This window comes from Pelophylax lessonae, assembly GCF_965119305.1.
Source record: "Pelophylax lessonae genome assembly, chromosome: 3".
Lineage (NCBI taxonomy): Eukaryota > Metazoa > Chordata > Amphibia > Anura > Ranidae > Pelophylax > Pelophylax lessonae.
The window spans coordinates 490,668,379-490,686,885 of NC_138770.1; the positions used below are offsets into that span (position 1 = coordinate 490,668,379).

At 44.3% G+C, this 18,507-nt stretch overlaps 1 protein-coding gene across 6 annotated transcripts in view; it reads left to right on the forward strand.

The window, feature by feature from the left end:
* The window catches only part of MAP4K3 (mitogen-activated protein kinase kinase kinase kinase 3), an 883,599-nt gene that overhangs the window by 621,862 nt on the left and 243,230 nt on the right, over nucleotides 1–18,507 (forward strand). The gene's annotated exons all lie outside the window — the stretch shown is intronic.

Here is an 18,507-nt window from a genome sequence, read left to right on the forward strand (position 1 = left end):
AGCAGAGAATCTCAGCCCCTCCCACTTGGCTCCCTTAGATCAGGATGAAGAGTAGAGTAAGGACAGGTGATCATCAATCAGAGCACAGGAAAAAAAAATTTATGAATGCAAAAATAAAAAAATACACACATTGCACTGTTTAAATAGCTAAAGCATGGAGGATAAATCAGTTTCGGCCATTTGAGTTTACAACGACTTTAAGAATTCTATTTACTGGAACTAAGGGGCCAAGTCCAACCCCTGAAAAACAACCCCTCATAACAATACCCCCTCCACCAAATGATTTGGACCAGTGCACAAAGCAAGGTCCATAAAGACAAGGATTAGCGAGGTTGGGGTGGAGGAACTTGACTGGCCTGCACAGAGTCCTCACCTCCACCCAATAAAACACCTTTGGGAAGAGCACAGACTGCGAGCCAGGCCTTCTTTCTAGCATCAGTGCCTGACCCAGAGATGTATAGTAACGAAGTAGAACTACTTCACTACTGTACTTAAGTACTAAAAGACGGTATCTATACTTTACTAGAGTATAATTTTTTTCTCCTACCTACACTTTTACTTCAGTACATATTTTCGATGAGTTTTACTCCAATACTTTTTTATGTGCTGCATCGTTACTCGTTACAATTCTAAAAATGTTATGAATCATTCCATTCTAAACCCGCCGCTGACTTTTTTTACTCGAGTCTCACTGTCTCTGAGACTCACAAGTCACGACCAATCCCCGACCTGATGCAATGGCTCAGGGGCAGAGCCTCGCCGCCTCTGCCCTCCCTCTGCTCAGCCCGAGTCCCGCCTCCCGCTCGACTCTCAAGTGAAGTGGTGGTGGCGAGAGAGGAGAGACACCTGCCTGCGGAGTGATCTCTCTGGGCCCTGGCTGGGGGAGGGACTGTGAGTTACTAGAGTCTAGACTACTAGACTGTCTCTGGGCACTGTGCAGCGCGGGAGAACTGGATGGAGGTAGGAATATATTCTTCTTTGAGCAGGGGGGACTGGACTGGGGACTGTGGAGAGAGAGGCTAGAGGACTCGAGACAACATAAGGTAGGAGAAGTAAGAACGGTCTTGAAGTCAAGTCACTCACTAAGGGGATTGGATCTATTCAATAGGGGGAGGGACCTGCCCTGGCCTGCCCTACTCTAAGGGGGATCTATAATGGGAGGGGGACCCTGGCCTGCTCTAAGGGGGATCTATAATGGGAGGGGGACCCTGGCCTGCTCTAAGTGGGATCTATAATAGGAGGGGGTCCCTGGCCTGCTCTAAGGGGGATCTATAATGGGAGGGGGACCCTGGCCTGCTCTAAGGGGCATCTATAATGGGAGGGGGACCCTGGCCTACTCTAAGGGGAATCTGTAATGGGAGGGGGACCCTGGCCTGCTCTAAGGGGGATCTAAAATAGGAGGGTTGCCCTGGCCTTTTGACTACTTTCTTTAATAACTACATAACACAATACTTGTACTTTTACTTTCAGTACTTGAGTAGTAAATTTTAAAATAAACGACTTGCAATACTTAAGTACAAAAAACGTTGAATACTTTAGTACTTCTACTTAAGTGTGGTGCTTAAAGAGCACTTCATCTTCTACTCAAGTCACTTTTTTGATAGAGCACTTGTACTTTTACTCAAGTCTGGGTCTCTAGTACTTTCTACATCTCTGGCCTGACCTCATAAATGCGCTTCTGGAAGAATGGTCAAACATTCCCATAGACACACTCCTAAACCTTGTGGACAGCCTTCCCAGAAGAGTTGAAGCTGTTGTAGATGCACAGGGTGGGCCAATTCAATATCGAACCCTACAAACTAAGACTGGGATGCCATTAAAGTTCATGTGCATGTAAAGGCAGGTGTCCCAATACGTTTGGTAATATGGGGTATATGGAAGAATTCTATCCTGATATGTACTGTATATCTCATTCACATCTGAATCAAATAACCAAATTCACTGTATGCTTTAGGAATTTCCAGGGCTGCTTTATCTATGGGTCTGAAAGGTCTCTTTCACAGGGGTGGCCAGGGAGCTTCTTGTGTGCTGTCAGCAGTCAGCCTTTACACGCAGCATAAGGCTCTCACAGCAGAGACAGACAGGTTAAAACTGTAATTTTCTAAACAATATTTAATGCCCTCCAAAATGACCTCAAGTTGTCTATATTGTAGTTATGAGTGGCATTTAAAAAAAAAAAAAAAAAAAAGATTCAAGACACAAAGGCCTATATTATGGGGAATTAATTTCTATAAAGAACTCACATAGACAGCCAAGTTGAAGAGTTTCAGTTGTAATCACAGAGAATTTCAAGTACGTATCTCAAATGTAAGATGGGAGAGATGAAAACTAACATTTGTTAAATATAGTTGGTGTATTGGGAGAGACTGTTAGTGACAGGGAGACCCAGATTTTCTTATTATCTTGGCTCTGTGGATGGCACTGAAGCTGGTGACTACTTACCTTATGTAAGTGTGATATTGTTTGGAATAAATCCATCAAGTTTTAACACTTTTCATGTGCTCTTGTCTGTTTTCTACTCCTAGAAATTAATAAAAACTTTACAAGCCTTTCAGGGGTCCAGTGACCTACACTCACCAGCCACTTTATTAGGTACACCTTGATAATACTTAAGAATTGCCTTAATTATTTGTGGCATTAATTCAACAAGGTGTTGGAAACATTCCTCAGATTTTAACATGGTAGCATCCTGCAGTTGCTGCAGATTTGTCGGCTGCACATCCATAATGCAAATCTCCTGTTCCACCATATCCCAAAGGTACGCTATTAGATTGAGATCTAGTGACTGTGGAGGGCATTGAAGTACAGTGACCTCACTGTCGTGTTCAGAAAAACAGTTTGAGATGATTTGAGCTTTGTGACATGGTGCATTATCCTGCTGGAAGTAGTCATCAGAAGATGGGTATACTGTAGTCATCAAGTGATGGACATGGTCAGCAACAATACTCAGGTAGGCTGTGTGTTTAAACGATGCTCAGTTGGTATTAACCACTTTCAGACTGGAGGATTTTCCCCCTTAATGAACAGGCCCTATTTTGCGATTCGGCACTGCGTTATTTTAACGGACAATTGCGCAGTCGTGCGACGCTGTACCTAAAATAAAATTGACATCCTTTTTTTCCCACAAATAGAGCTTTCTTTTGGTGATATTTGATCACCTGTGCGATTTTTATTTTTTGTGCTATAAACAAAAGAGCGACAATTTTGCAAAAAAAAAAAAAAACAATATTTTTCATACTCTGCTATTAACATTCCCAAAAAAAATTAAAAATCTATTTTTTTTTAACATTTTAGGCCAATTTGTTTTCTGCTACATATTTTTGATAAAAAAAAAAACTGCAATAAGCGTATTTTGATTGCTTTGCGCAAAAGTTATTGCGTCTACTAACTAAGGGAAAGATTTATGTCATTTTTATTGTTTTTTTTACAAGTAATGGCGGCGATCTGCGATTTTTTGTGGGACTGCGACATTGCGGCAGACAGATCTAACCCCTGACTGACATTTTTGACACTTTTGGGGATACCAGTGACATTACTACAGTAATCAATGCTAAAAATATGCACTGTTACTGTAATAATGACACTGGCAGGGAAGGGGTTAATACTATTGGTGATCAAGGGGTTAAATGTAAGCCTAAGGGAGTGATTCTAACTGTGGGGGGGTTGGGCTTGTGAGATCATCACAGAGACATGTGATCCTATATAGCAGGATCACATAGCCTCTGTGATCATCCGAGGGAGAAGAAGGGACAGCTGTGTTTACATCAGCGGTCCGTCCTTCTCTGTCAGCGGGGGAGATCGCAGGTGTCAGGCGGCAATCGGAGCCGCCTAGCACCCGCACTGGCTTCCCCACTGACGATCAGGGGCGGGAGAGCGTCACCGGGGGCACGCACTCACCCCCTATCTCCTCTCTTTTTCGGACCATTCTCTGTAAACCCTAGAGGTGGTTGTGCATGAAAATCCCAGTAGACCAGCCCGTCTGGCACCAGCAACCATGCCATATTCAAAGTCTTCTTTCTTCCCCATTCTGATGCTCCGTTTCAACTTCAGCAAGTCATCTTAACAACGTCTAGATGCCTTAATGCATTGAGTTGCTGCCATGTGATTGGCTGATTAGCAATTTGTGTTACCAACCAATTGAACAGATTTAGCTAATAAAGTGGCTGGTGCGTGTACAATATTTCACAAAAGTGAGTACACCCCTCACTTTTTTGTTAATATTTTAATAGATCTTTTCATGTGACTACACTGAAGAAATGACACTTTGCTACAATGTAAAGTAGTGAGTGTACAGCTTGTATAACAGTATAAATTTGCTGTCCCATCAAAATAACTCAACACACAGCCATTAATGTATAAACTGTTGGCAACAAAAGTGAGTACACCCCTAAGTGAAAATGTCCAAATTAGGCCCAAAGTGTCAATATTTTGTGTGGCCATCATTATTTTCCAGCACTGCCTTAACCCTCTTGGGCATGGAGTTCACCAGAGCTTTACAGGTTACCACTGGAGTCCTCTTCCACTCTTCCATGAAGACATCATGGAGCTGGTGGATGTTAGAGACCTTGCGCTCCTCCACCTTCCGTTTTGAGGATGCCCCACAGATGTTCAGATAGGGTTTAGGTCTGGAGCCATGCTTGGCCAGTCCTTCACCTTTACCCTCAGCTTCTTTAGCAAGGCAGTGGTCATCTTGGAGGTGTGTTTGGGGTCGTTATCATATTTGAATACTGCCCTGTGGCCCAGTCTCCAAAGGCAGAGGATCATGCTCTGCTTCAGTATGTCACAGTTCATGTAGGCATTCATGGTTCCCTTAATGAACTGTAGCTCCCCAGTGTCGGCAGCACTCATGCAGCCCCAGACCACGACACTCCCACCACCATGCTTGACTGTAGACAAGACACACTTGTCTTTGTACTCCTCACCTGGTTGCCACCACACACGCTTAACACAATCTGAACTAAATATGTTTATCTTGGTCTCATCAGACCACAGAACATGGTTCCATTAATCCATGTCCTAAGTCTGCTTGTCTTCAGCAAACTGTTTGCGGGCTTTCTTCTGTAAGAAGATCTATAATCAATTGTTGAACTGGGCGATGGGCTGGATAATCTAGATCCATTGGTCACCCGTCTGGCCAGCGAGCATGTGCAGACCTCAGCTCCTCGCTAGTTCGGCCGTGACATAGCCCCACAGGGACTGGCCTGCAAAGTGTCAGTGTCTTATTGTCCACCGCAATATCGCAGTCTCGCTAAAAGTCACTGATCACCACTATTACTAGTATAAAAAAATCCATAAATATATACCATAGTTTGAGCACGCTATGTTTGTGTAAACCAATCAATATATGCCTATTGGATTGTTTTCTTTTACCAAAAACATAGTAGAATACATATTGTCTTAAATTTATGAAGAAATCTGATGTTGTTGTTTTTTTTTAATTGGATATAATTTTTTAGCAGAAAATAAAAAATGGTTTGTTTTTTTCCAAATGTTTCCGCATTTTTTCGTTAATATAGCAAAAATAAAAAACTAATACCACCAAAAGAAAGCTCTATCTGTGTGAAAAAAGATACACGTTTTGTTTGGGTACAGCGTTGCATGACTGTGCAAAGGCCAGTTAATTAGCGCAGTGCTGAATGGCAAAAAATGCCCTGGTCATAAAGGGGATACAATCTTCCGGAGCTGAAGTGGTTAAATCTCATTTGCCACAATCGGGGCCCGCTTTAGGTGTTCAGGCGCCCTGTGCGAGCTAATCTTGTGACGCCCCCCATTCTCACCCCTCGCCCCCTCGGTCACCTAAACATACACGAAGAGGAAAAAAAATATTTGTAACAATTAGGCGAGAGATGCAGGGGCTGCGGGCATGGTGCAGGAGATGCAGTGCCTGCAGGCATGGTGCTGGAGATGCAGGGGCTGCGGACATGGTACAGGAGATGCAGGGGCTGCGGCCATGGTTCAGGAGATACAGGGGCTGCGGCCATGGTGCAGGAGATGCAGAGGCTGCGGGCAGGAGATGCAGGGGCCGCAGGCATGGTGCAGGAAATACAGGCGCTGCAGACATGGCGTTGGAGATGCAGGTTTTTATTTTTAAATCCGTTTACAGTTCCCAGGAAGGAAGGCAAGGTTCGTTCGATCTTGGATCTCAGGGCTCTGAACCACTTTGTGCAGGTTCAGAATTTTCAGATGGAGTTCATCTGCATGGTAGTAGCTTTCCTTCATCAAGGAGATCTGCTGGCCTCTATAGATCTCAAGGATGCTTACCTTCATATTCCAATATGTCGAACATCAGCGTTTTCTTTGTTTTGCCGTGGGCGAGGAGCACTTTCAATTTGTGGTGTTACCCTTTGGTCTCGCCTCAACTCCCCTGGTGTTCACAAAGGTTTTGGCCCCAGTGTTGGCCTTGCTAGAGCAGAAAGGGATTGCGGTACTGGGTCACCTGGATGATCTGCTTCTGCATGCAGAGTTTTCCTCTGCTCTAGAAGCCGACTTAGACATTACGGTGCAAACTCTGCAGGAGTTTGGGTGGACACTAAATTTTCAGAAATCGGCACTCCGTCCACAATGCTGGACTACTTGGGTCTGACGCTGGACTCAGTGTCAGCCTCGGTGTTTCTTCCTCAGACGAAACTTCTGAAGCTGCAGGATGCCGTTCAGCTCCTGTTGTCCAACCATTGATCATCAGTCAGGACTTGCATGCAAATGCTGGGTCTGATGGTTTCCACCTTTTAAGACGGTTCAGTTTGCGGATTTCCACACCAGATCTTTTCAAAGGGAGATTCTGATCAAATGGAACAAGGATCCGCTGTCATTGGACAATCTGATCCTGATGGTTCCTCTGGGGTTCGAGGAAGTCTCTCCTATGGTGGCTCCGCTCCCCGGCCCTACGTCTGGGAAAATCCTTTCTTCTCCTTTATTGGACTGTAATCACCACGGATGCCAGTCTGTCCGGATGGGGAGGTGTCTTGGGAGTGTGTTCGGCCCAAAGTGTCCTGGACTCGGGAGGAATCCAGGTTGCCGATCAACACCCTGGAGATTTGGGCGATCAGACTTTGTCTCAATAGATGGATCGTCTGCAGGGACGCCCTGTGTGGATACAATCGGACAATGCTATGGCTGTGGCATATGTCAGTCATCAAGGGGGCACAAAGAGTGCCCTGGTGGCCCAGGAAGTGGCTGGCATCTTGAGGTGGGCAGAACGATATGTTCTGGCCCTCTCTGCTGTGCACATTCTGGTGGTAGGGAATTGGCAAGCGGACTATCTCAGTCGGCAGACATTGGATCCAGGAGAATGGTCACTTCAGGAGGCGTTTCATCAACAGTACCTTCGGTGGGGGACTCCCTGATGTGGACCTGATTGCCTTCCGTCTCAGCGTGAAGGTGCATAGATTCGTGTCAAGGTCTCAGGATCCTCTGGCCGACTCCGCAGACGCCCTGGTGGCCCCTTGGGGTCAGTTTCGTCTGATTTACGCTTTTCCTCCAATACAACTTATGTCAGGACTGCTGCACAGAATCGAGGTAAAAGGTATTCTAGTCATTCTGGTGGCACCAGACTGGCCTCACTGGTCTTGGTACGCAGGCCTGGTAAGGCTGGTAGCAGACGTCCCTTGGAAACTTCCTCTCAGGGAAGATCTTCTTTCTCAGGGGCCAATCTTTCATTCTGCTTTACAGTCGCTGGCTTTATTGGCCTGGCTATTGAAAGCCAGGTGCTGAAGGACAGAGGGCTATCGGAGTCGGTGATTCCTATGCTTTTCAAAGCTACGAAATCTAATTCCAGGAAGGTTTATCATCGAGTTTGGAAGGCGTACATTACGTGGTGTGAGTCTGGGGGGTTTCTCCCCGTTCCTTTTCTGTGTCTCTGAGTTTCTACAACTAGGTGTAGATCAACGTTTGGCTCTGGGTGCCATCAAGGCCCAGATTTCCGCTTTGGCCATTTATTTCCTAAGGCCATTGGTGGCGAAGTCCTTGGTTTACACTTTTGTGCAGGGAGTTCGCCATCTGGCTTTTCTGGTGTGATCCCTGGTGCCTCCGTGGGATCTCAATTTGGTGCGGTCGGTGCTTCAAAAGCCTCCCTTTGAAAATATTTGAAAACTTCCTCTGCTCACTCTGTCGCAGAAGGCCTTTTTAGCCGCTATTTCTTCCGCATGTAGGGTGTCGGAGTTGGCTGCATTGTCCTGTCGGTCACCTTACCTGGTGATTCATAGGGACAAAGTGGTGTTGCGACCCTGTCAGGCATTCCTTCCTAAGGTTGTCTCTGGGTTTCATTTGAATAAAAATATTTTGTTACTGTCCAATGTCCTAAGCTGAAACATCCTAAGGAAATTGCCTTCCATTCCTTAGATGTGGTAAGGGTGGCTCCGGTATACCTGGCGGTGACTGAACCGATTCGAAAATCCGATTCTTTGTTCTTATGGATGGACCTCGTAAGGGCAGGCCGCATCTGCTATGACCATTTCCAAGTGGATCAGGCAGATGGTGGTGCAGGCCTATTCTTTTAAGGGTCAGGTTCCTCCTTTCCCTGTTAAAGCGCATTCTACGAGGGCGCTTAGTGCCTCCTGGGCCTTCCGTCATCAGGCGTCAGTGGTATAGGTGTGCAAGGCTTCTTCATGGTCGTCTGTACACACATTTGCAAAGTTTTATAAGGTGGATGTACTTGCATCTTCGGATGCAGCTTTTGGCCGCAAAGTTTTGCAGGCTGCGGTTGCAGATCTTCCGCTTCTTGAGGGTGTCATTTTTTTCTTGTTGGTGAGCTCCAGTTGTTTCTACTTGAGCTCCTGTTGTTCCCAGGTTGGCTATGTTTAGCCTTGTTGGGCATTCTGCGTTTGCTGTGTTTTTTCTCACCCCTCATATTTACACTTCTTTGGGACATCCCAATGATCTGAAGACTTTAAACTGCGTCCATCAGTGAACGAAAGAGAAAACTGGATTTTTGTCTTACCATAAAATCCTTTTCTCTGAGGTTCACTGATAGACACAGCACCCGCCCCTCAGTAGGGGTTGAGTTATATGTTCTTCTGACACTGCTTGTTACAAACTGGAGTCCTACAGTGATGGTATACCCTCTCAGGCGCATAACCAAAAAGTTTTCTGCCTAGTCCTACTCCTAAAGAGAGACAACATAAAGCCAAATGATCTGAAGACTTGAAGCTGCGTCTGTCAGTGAACCTCAGAGAAAAGGATTTTATGGTAAGACAAAAATCCAGTTTTTTTAAAGTACAATTAGTGCTATTTCTAATGGTAGTTTGTAAAATTGGAACCTTCTTTTTTATCTGCCATAGACCTCCCCCCCATCTTCCCCCATTCCACCCACCATTAGGGACTGGCCCCTGTCTGACCTGTCTGCTCCATTATAATCAAATTCATCCTCCCCCCCCCCCCCCCTCAATCCTAGTTTAAATACTCTTCCAGCCTTCCCAATCACCTCTCGCCCAGCACAGCAGACCCCCTTCAATTTAGGTGCTAACCATCTTTACCATATAGGTTGTACCCCAGTGTAAAGTCAGCCCAGTGCTGTAGAAACCCAAATGCTTCCCTCTTACACCAGGTCTTTAGCCATGCATTCAGTTCTTTAGGCTCCCCCTCTTTCCTGTGCTGCGCTTGGCTCTCCAGGGACTCTCCCTCTTGATTGGCTGAGACAGCAGTGTGGAGCCATTGGCTCCTGCTCCTAAATTGCCTTAAAGGAGCCTCCGCCTTCTATGTAATCTGTCATTGGTTCCAACATATGGACCAAGACGAGCTGGGTCATGCCCAACCCCTCCCAGTAATTAACACAGCCCAACACATCCTGAACCCTGACACAAGGGAGGCAGCAAACCGTTTAGTTGATGCGATCTTGGTGATACATTATTCAGTCCTCATGATAACAGAATCCCCTATTACCACCAACTTTCTAGGCCTTCCTGTACTACCCCCACCACCCCTACTAGATGGGCTGCTCTCCCAGCTGTTAGGGGTAATAGTGACATCTAGGGCTGCCACTTTTGATTTTACCATTCCCACATCTTTACCAAATTTGGCAAATTTGTATGTGTGCTCAAACCCAGTACTGGCCTCGTATTCTTTGAGCCCCTACCACTCCCTCTGACTACAGTAACCCATCTTCCTACCTGACAATTCTTACTTCACCCTCCACATCAACCCCGATAACCACATGCTCAGTAAGACCCCTTTCAAGCTTGTAAGTTCTGCCCAGTGTTGCAATTTGCTAGTCTAAATCTCTCATGTAAGCCTCCAGAAGGGCAACCCACTCACAGTGGTATTCATTATGGAGCTGTTTCTCCTTTATTGTATGCTTGCGAAACACTGTGCACTGCACAAAACCTTTTAGCCTTGCTAGCATTCACTATGCCAGTTACAATATTAATACTACCTACAGGAAATCTCAAAAGTTACTTACAGGTTAGAAGACTACGGTTTCAATCTCCTGTTTTTAACTCACCACATTGTCAAATTTCCCACTTTGTTAAATTTCCAGCAAGCAAAATGTATGCAAGCTCAAAGTGAATTCTACAAAAAGTTAATACGTGTAGCACCTGTGAACAATTACCAATCCCCTTAATTAGTCTTGAAGGAAGGGAAGAAATGACAGAAAAGGTGTTTAAAAAGCTGCTTGCAAAGATCCCAAAGAAGAAACTAAAACAATTGCCACCACAAGCAATCAATAGTAGTCTAAAACCCAACTGTTTTTCACTCTCCGGTCAAATGTCCAACTTATTTCACTTCTAGCCAGCAAAGTGTGGCAATCTTAAAGTGAGTTCTACAGAAAGTTATATGCTACCTGTAGCACCTGTGAGTTGTCATTTGAGTTTAACACATATTTAATGCATACATTAAAAACACTCCCCAAACGCCCTATGCACTTTTTCATTAAAATAGATCACTTTCCCTTAGTAATGTGACGAAAGTAAGAACTGCAGCACCCATGTGTAGAAAAACATTGCCCTAGGGATTTTGAGAGATACACCAAAATAAGTAAAAAGATATAATTTTATTTAAAGGACATATCTTAACAATTTTTATATCATATTAAAAATCCTAAGATGGTGCACAAATAATACACAATCGCATAATTTTCAACACAATTAATGATCCATATATATGAAATACTTTATAGACATGGTATCCAAATAATTTGACGCGTTTCGCAAGACAACACTTCTTCAGGAAAACCTTAGATACTCATATCTGAAAGCAGAGAGCAGTTTGTTAGAGAGGCATACAATATATATATATATATATATATATATATATACAGTATCCCACAAAAGTGAGTACAGCCCTCATATTGTTGTAAATATTTTATTATATCTTTTCATGTGACAACACTGAAGAGATGACACTTTGCTACAATGTAAAGTAGTGAGTGTACAGCTTGTATAACAGTGTAAATTTGCTGTCCCCTCAAAATAACTCCACACACTCCATTAATGTCTAAACCACTCGCAACAAAAGTGAGTACACCCCTAAGTGAAAATGTAGCTCCCCAGTGCTGACAGCACTCATGCAGACCATGACACTCCCACCACCATGCTTGACTGTAGGCAAGACACACTTGTCTTTGTACTGCTCGCCTGATTGCTGCCACACATGCTTGACACCATCTGAACCAAATAAGTTTATTTTGGTCTCATCAGACCACAGGACATGGTTCCAGAAATCCATGTCCTTAGTCTGCTTGTCTTCAGCAAACTGTTTGCCGGATTTTTTGTGCATCGTCTTTAGAAGAGGCTTCCTTCTGGGACAAGAGCCATGCAGACCAATTTCATGCAGTGTGCGGCGTATGGTTTGAGCACTGACAGGCTGAACCCCCACCCCTTATACCCCTGCAGCAATGCTGGCAGCACTCGTACGTCTATTTCCCACAGACAACCTCTGGATATGACGCTGAGCACATGCACTCATTTTCTTTGGTCGACCATAGCGAGGCCTGTTCTGAGTGGAACCTGTTCTGTTAAACTGCTGTATGGTCTTGGCCACCGTGCTGCAGCTCAGTTTCAGGGTCTTGGAAATCTTCTTATAGCCTAGGCCATCTTTATGTAGAGCAACAATTATTTTTTTTTTCAGATCCTCAGAGAGTTCTTTGCCATAAGGTGCCATGTTGAACTTCCAGTGACCAGTATGAGAGAGTGAGAGCGATAAGGCCAAATTGAACACACCTGATCCCCATTCACACCTGAGACCTTGTAACATTAACGAGTCACATGACACTGGGGAGGGAAAATGGCTAGTTTGGCCCAATTTGGACATTTCCACTTAGGGGTGTACTCACTTTTGTTGCCAGCTGTTTAAAAAATAATGGCTGTGTGTTAAGTTATTTTGAGAGGACAGCAAATTTACACTGTTATACAATCTGAGTGTACTCACTACTTTACATTGTAGCATAGTGTCATTTCTTCAGTGTTGTCACATGAAAGATAAAATAAAATATTTACATAAATTTGAGGGTGTACTCAAATTTGAGGATGTACTCACTTTTGTGAGATACTGTGTGTCTGTGTGTGTGTGTGTGTGTGTGTGTGTGTATATATATATATATATATATATATATATATATATATATATATATATATATATATATATATTGTAGGGGATCAGCCTCAAGGCAGGGACACGCTCACAATTTCTTTAGAAAAAAATGTCCCGTTTAATCCACACTCAAGTTGATAACAAAAGAAACTGGCTCCTGGCCAAAACAAGCAAAAGTAAACTTCCGCTCAGCTGAGCCCAACGGTGTCCGTAGTCCGTTAAAGTCCTTGTTCAAAGGTGAGTGTCCTTTCCAGAACAAAACATTGGTATCCCAAGTTTTCAGGGACAAGCAGCCATGCTCCCTGTCGCTTCCTCTAATGGAGACATCCTCCCTCTCACTGAGATCCAGCTGCTTTAATCAAGGCCTAGCCAGAGACCATCAAACTGTGGTCCACGGAATTGGGAATCTGTCCCACCCAGAGCACTATCAGATTCCCAGTAAAACCAGCCCCGGAACAGACTTTACTAATAAAGGGTAAAGAACTAGCACTCTTTACCATAACCTCTTTGCTGATTTTTCCTTAGATCGAAAAATCGAAGACACCGTGGAGGAACATAGATCCCATCAACCACTTCCCCTGCCATTTGGAGCCGTTTTACCAGCACCCTGCTACATATCCTGCCCCCCCCCCCCCCCCTCTGCTCAATTTTGGGGGGTTGAGCACCTTAAGCAAACAAACTGTATACTCTGGAGAGGGCATCAGTGTTAGCTTGTTGGCTGCCTAGTATATGTTCTACCACAAATTTGAAACTCTGTAGAGCCAAGAATCATCTGGTAACTCTTGCATTTTTCTCTTTGTTTTGGGCCATCCACTTGAGAGGGGCATGGTCCGTTAAGAGCCTAAACTGTCACCCTAACAGGTAGTATTTTAAACTCTCCAGCGCCCATTTGATAGCAAGACATTCCCGTTCTACAATAGTGTATCTTTTTTCTGCGGGGCTCAATTTCCTACTTAGTAATGCTATGGGGTGTTTGTCCCCATTCACCACTTTGGGACAGTACTGCACCTAATCCCACTTCTGATGCATCCGTCTGCTCTATAAATTCCCGTGTAAAATCCGGGGAAATTAAGACAGGGCTATTACACATGGCTGTAACAAAAGAAGGTGACCAGCGCTATGAAGTTAAGATAAAATATATAATATATAGAGGATATTCGGTACCCATAAAAAATAGGTGTGAGCTGCCACCAACCGACCCCTGAGGTGCAAGGGTGAGAAAGAAATAAAAGTGCATGAGGCTGGTACAGGCGCTACCTATAAATATGACCCGTAGGTCAAAAACGTGGGTTGAAATCTGGTGCAAATGATAAATGGTGCGTACTTCTCACAGTGCTGCCCCACTACATATACAGTTGTGTTCAAAATTATTCAACCCCCACTGAAATTGATTGTTTTGGCCAGTTTGACATTGATTTTGATCATTCAGTCATCCTGCTTACAATTAAATCAAAGAGGCACGTGTAGGTCAGACAAATATAACATAACATTTATAATGAAATAACCACAAATGTGTTTTCTGTGCTCACATCATTATCAGTTTTATTCAACCCCCAAGTGACATTCAATCTTAGTACTTAGTAGAACATCCTTTTACAGTCTTTAAGTCCCACCAGAGGTTCTCAATCGGATTTAAGTCTGATGACTGTGATGGCCACTCAAAAATGTTCCAGCCTTTAATCTGCAACCATGCTCTAGTGGACTTGGAGGTATGCTTGGGATCATTGTCCTGTTGAAAGGTCCAACGTCTCCCAAGCCTCAGGTTTGTGACGAACTGCATCACATTGTCATCCAATATCTCCTGGTACTGAAGAGAATTCATGGTACCTTGCACACGCTGAAGCTTCCCTGTACCTGCAGAAGCACAACAGCCCCAAAGCATGATTGACCCCCCGCCATGCTTCACAGTAGGCAAGGTGTTCTTTTCTTCATAGGTCTTGTTCTTCCTCCTCCAAACATAGCGTTGATCCATGGGCCCAAACAGTTCTAATTTTGTTTCATCAGTCCACAGAACACTATCCCAAAACTTCTGTGGTTTGTCCACATGACTTTTGGCATACTGCAGTCGACTCTTCTTATTCTTTGGAGACAGCAAGGGGGTGCGCCTGGGAGTTCTGGCATTGAGGCCTTCATTACGCAGTGTGCACCGTATTGTCTGAGCAGAAACTTCAGTATCCACATCTGACAAATCTTTTCTCAGTTCCTCAGCAGTCACACGGGGACTTTTCTCCACTCTACGCTTCAGGTAGCGCACAGCAGTCAAAGTCAGCATCTTCTTTCTGCCACGACCAGGTAGCGTTTCAACAGTGCCCTTTGCCTTGAATTTGCAAATGATGCTTCCTATGGTGTCTCTTGGTATGTTTAACATCTTTGCAATCTTCTTATAGCCATTGCCCTTCCTGTGAAGAGTAATCACCACTTCTCTTATCTTCCTGTACCATTCTCTTGACTTCACCATGTTTGTAACCACACCAGTAAATGTCTAGGAGCTGAGTATCACAGTCATTTTAAAGCTTTCTAATTGGTGCTTATTAGGCTTTATTGCTGCTCCCTGACATCCACAGGTGCTTTCAATACCTGATTGAAAACACTTCAATGAACCTCTGTTCTTCGGAGTGGTAGTCTTTAACCACCTCAATACTGGGCACTTAAACCCCCTTCCTTCCCAGACCAATTTTCAGCTTTTAGCGCTGTTGCAATTTGAATGACAATTGCGCGGTCATGCAACACTGTACCTAAACCAAATTTGTGTCATTTTTCCCCCACAAATAGAGCTTTCTTTTGGTGGTATTTGATCACCGTCAGGTTTTTTCTTTTTTGGTGCACAAATAAAAAAAGACTGAAAAATTTGAAAAAAAAAAAGTTTCTTGTTTAGGTTATAAAATTTTGTAAATAGATATGTTTTTTCCTGCACTGATGAGCACTGATGATGCCGCACTGACAGGCACTGATGAGGAGACACTGATGGGGTGGCACTGATGGGGTGGCACTGATATGCAGCACTGATGGGCACTGATAGGTAGCACTGATATGCAGCACTGATGGGCACTGATAGTGGCACTGTTGGGCGGCAATGATCGGCACTGATGGGTGGCACTGATCGGCACTGATGGGGGGCATTGATGGGCACTGATAGGCAGCACTGGTGGGCAATAATGGGCACTGGTGGGCGGCACTGATAGATGGCAATAATGGCACTGGTGGGCAGCACTGATAGATGCCATTGATGGGCCATACTGATAGGGAGGGCACTGGGGGGCTCTCTGAGCCCTGCTTGCCATCCCTGGTGGCCATAGTGGGCAACCCTGGTGGTCATAGGTGGGCATCCCTGGTGGCTTAGTGGCACCCCTCCCCCCCCAGGGCTGCACTGGTAATCAATGTTCTGATTACCAGCACAGACCCCCCCTGTGATCAGTGAGTAATTAGAAATACTCACTGATCACCCCCGCAGCAGCACCGATCCTCTGATCTTCTCCTCACTGACAGGATCTGTCAGGAGGAGAAGAGATCAAAGCCGTTACAACGGCTCTATTTACATTACATGACGGCTGTGATTGGACACAGCCGTCATGTGATCAGGAGGGCCAATCACAGGGCCCTCCTGCCGAATGTTGTTGCCGTGTGTCCGAGGGACACAGGCACATCGAGATTGCGCCGCTGCGCGTGCCCGCGGCGGCGCGATCTCTCTCCTTCTGAAGGACGTTCCGGAACGTCCATTCAGAAGGACGAGACTCCCACCCGGCCGTATATGTACTATGGCCCGGATGGGAGGTAGTTAAGGGGTTGAATAATTGTGTCAATGAAGAATTCACAAAAGAACCATTTACTACTGTATTACAAAACCAATTGATGTCATTTTAGTTACATATGGTTCTTTAAGAAGTCCTTGTAGGATTTCATTCTGAATACAATTACAAATGTACACTAAATTCCCTAAAACCCTTTACAGCATTGGGGGGTTGAATAATTTTGAACACAACTGTATACTGGAGTGATATTGTGGATCAAAAATAAAGGTGCAATGATCAATAAATAGAAAGTGCTTGGAAATTATTTTATTAAAACGTGCAAGTTTAAAAACAATAAAGAAAAGGTGCATGTATTATAAAACAGGACACAGAACAAATCCTAATAGGATAGTGAATATATACTCCAACAATGATGTGTAGAAACCACTTAACGGTGATGAAAAACTCAAATAAGTGTCAAAGAGGTGTCTCAATAGAGATCAAATCATTAGTTTTGTTTTTAAATAATCAAATGTAAAGTGAAAAAAGGGAAGGTGTGCACATCTGTGTGTACCACCAGACTGCGCACTTGCAATACGACCTGTGTGTGGGACGATGGGCTGTTAGCAGCTCTGAGGTTGATGTTCCACTTCTGTTGGGCTAGAAACTGATGTTCTTGATCTGTATGCTCCGACAGAAATATAACCCCATAGTTTGTAAAAGGTTCAAGGCAGTGGTAAAGGAAAAAAGTGTAGACTCACTCGAGCTGATCTGGATCAGTATAGCGTGTGCCGGGAAGCTTCCGCGTTCCACAGCCCTCGACTCCGTAACCGAAAGGACGTCTACTGGAGCCGCTCCTTCTCTCTACTAGGGTTGCTTGGAGCACACCAATTTAGCGTCCAGCATAGCTGTGGGGATTCCAAGCTTCCCACAAAAATCTTTTAAGTCCTCTGGAAATCTCAGGACAGCTGTGCAGCTCTGATACTTTGCATCAAACATGTCTGAATCCACCCTCCATATTGTATATTTTCAGCTCTTAATTGTGCTCCTAATGGTTTTAGAACCCTACAGTGTGCCAGAGTCTGAGCCCAGGTTTGAGAAGATAAACCTCCCTGCCCCATCAAAATCGATGAGTGCAAAATCTTTCAAACTCTCCATTACTTTACATTTATCTTCATTAATATGAAATCTTCCTATCACATCTCTGGGTCCCTCTACTGCAAATTTACAGGATCTCTGAAGCCTATGTACTCTGTCAAAAAGTAAAAATGCATGATTGTGGCCTTCCTCCTGAGTCACCTTTTGGGGGCCTTGGAACCCTAAATTATTACGCATATTTCTATTTTTTTGCTCCTCTATATTACAGTTTGAACGTCTAATCTCAAACTGATCTGCTCTCTTTCAGGGAGTTCCAGTATTTTTGTTTATGTCCATGTAAACGAATCTCTGCCTATTCCACACTTTGCAGCATATTTTGAATATCTGTTCTTATTGCACTTATTTTAACTTTTATTGTTTGCTAATGATGATCCATTATGCCAGCCATATCTTGTTTAGTAAGCAGCATTTGCATTGCTCTTCTAGGCTCCCTACTTGCTGCCTGCTGCAGCTCTGGAAAGGGGTGCTTTCTGAGACCCAGGGTATGAGGGATTGGGCTGATTGGTCCGCTGCGACATTTCTGACTGAATTGCTCTTTCTCACTCCTCATCCCCTATATGGATAAGCTCTCAGAGATAGAAATTGCTCCCTTTGCTTGGTTAGATCTTTCTCCTCTTTTCCCCATTCCCCCCTAAGGAACTACTGAGGATTGTGCCTCTTCCTGAAGGATTGTTGGGGCTTTATTTCTCCATGGGTTCATTTAAATTTATGTTCTTTGTTCTTAAATGACAATATTTTCTCCCAGTATTGGAGAGCAGCCCTCGGTCTTGGAAAATCTGCTGTCTTAAAATAAGTTTTAAGCTTTCCAGTATGTGCTTGCTGTTTACAGCTAACAATAAAATAAATCATGTTAGTGCCAGTTCACACTTGTGCGGCTGTGGAGATTGCATGTAATTCAGAGCGCACTGCTCCTTCATTACTTGCGATCTCATGTGCGGTGCGAATTTCAGCCATACACTTTGTATGGCTGAATCCGCACCAAAGATGCACAGGAGGCATTTTTTGAGCCGCATCAAAATCGGATCGCACAGTGGTTCACACTTGTGCGATCCGATTCTGTGCGTACTTGCAGATCGCACTGCGATATGCAATCAAACTG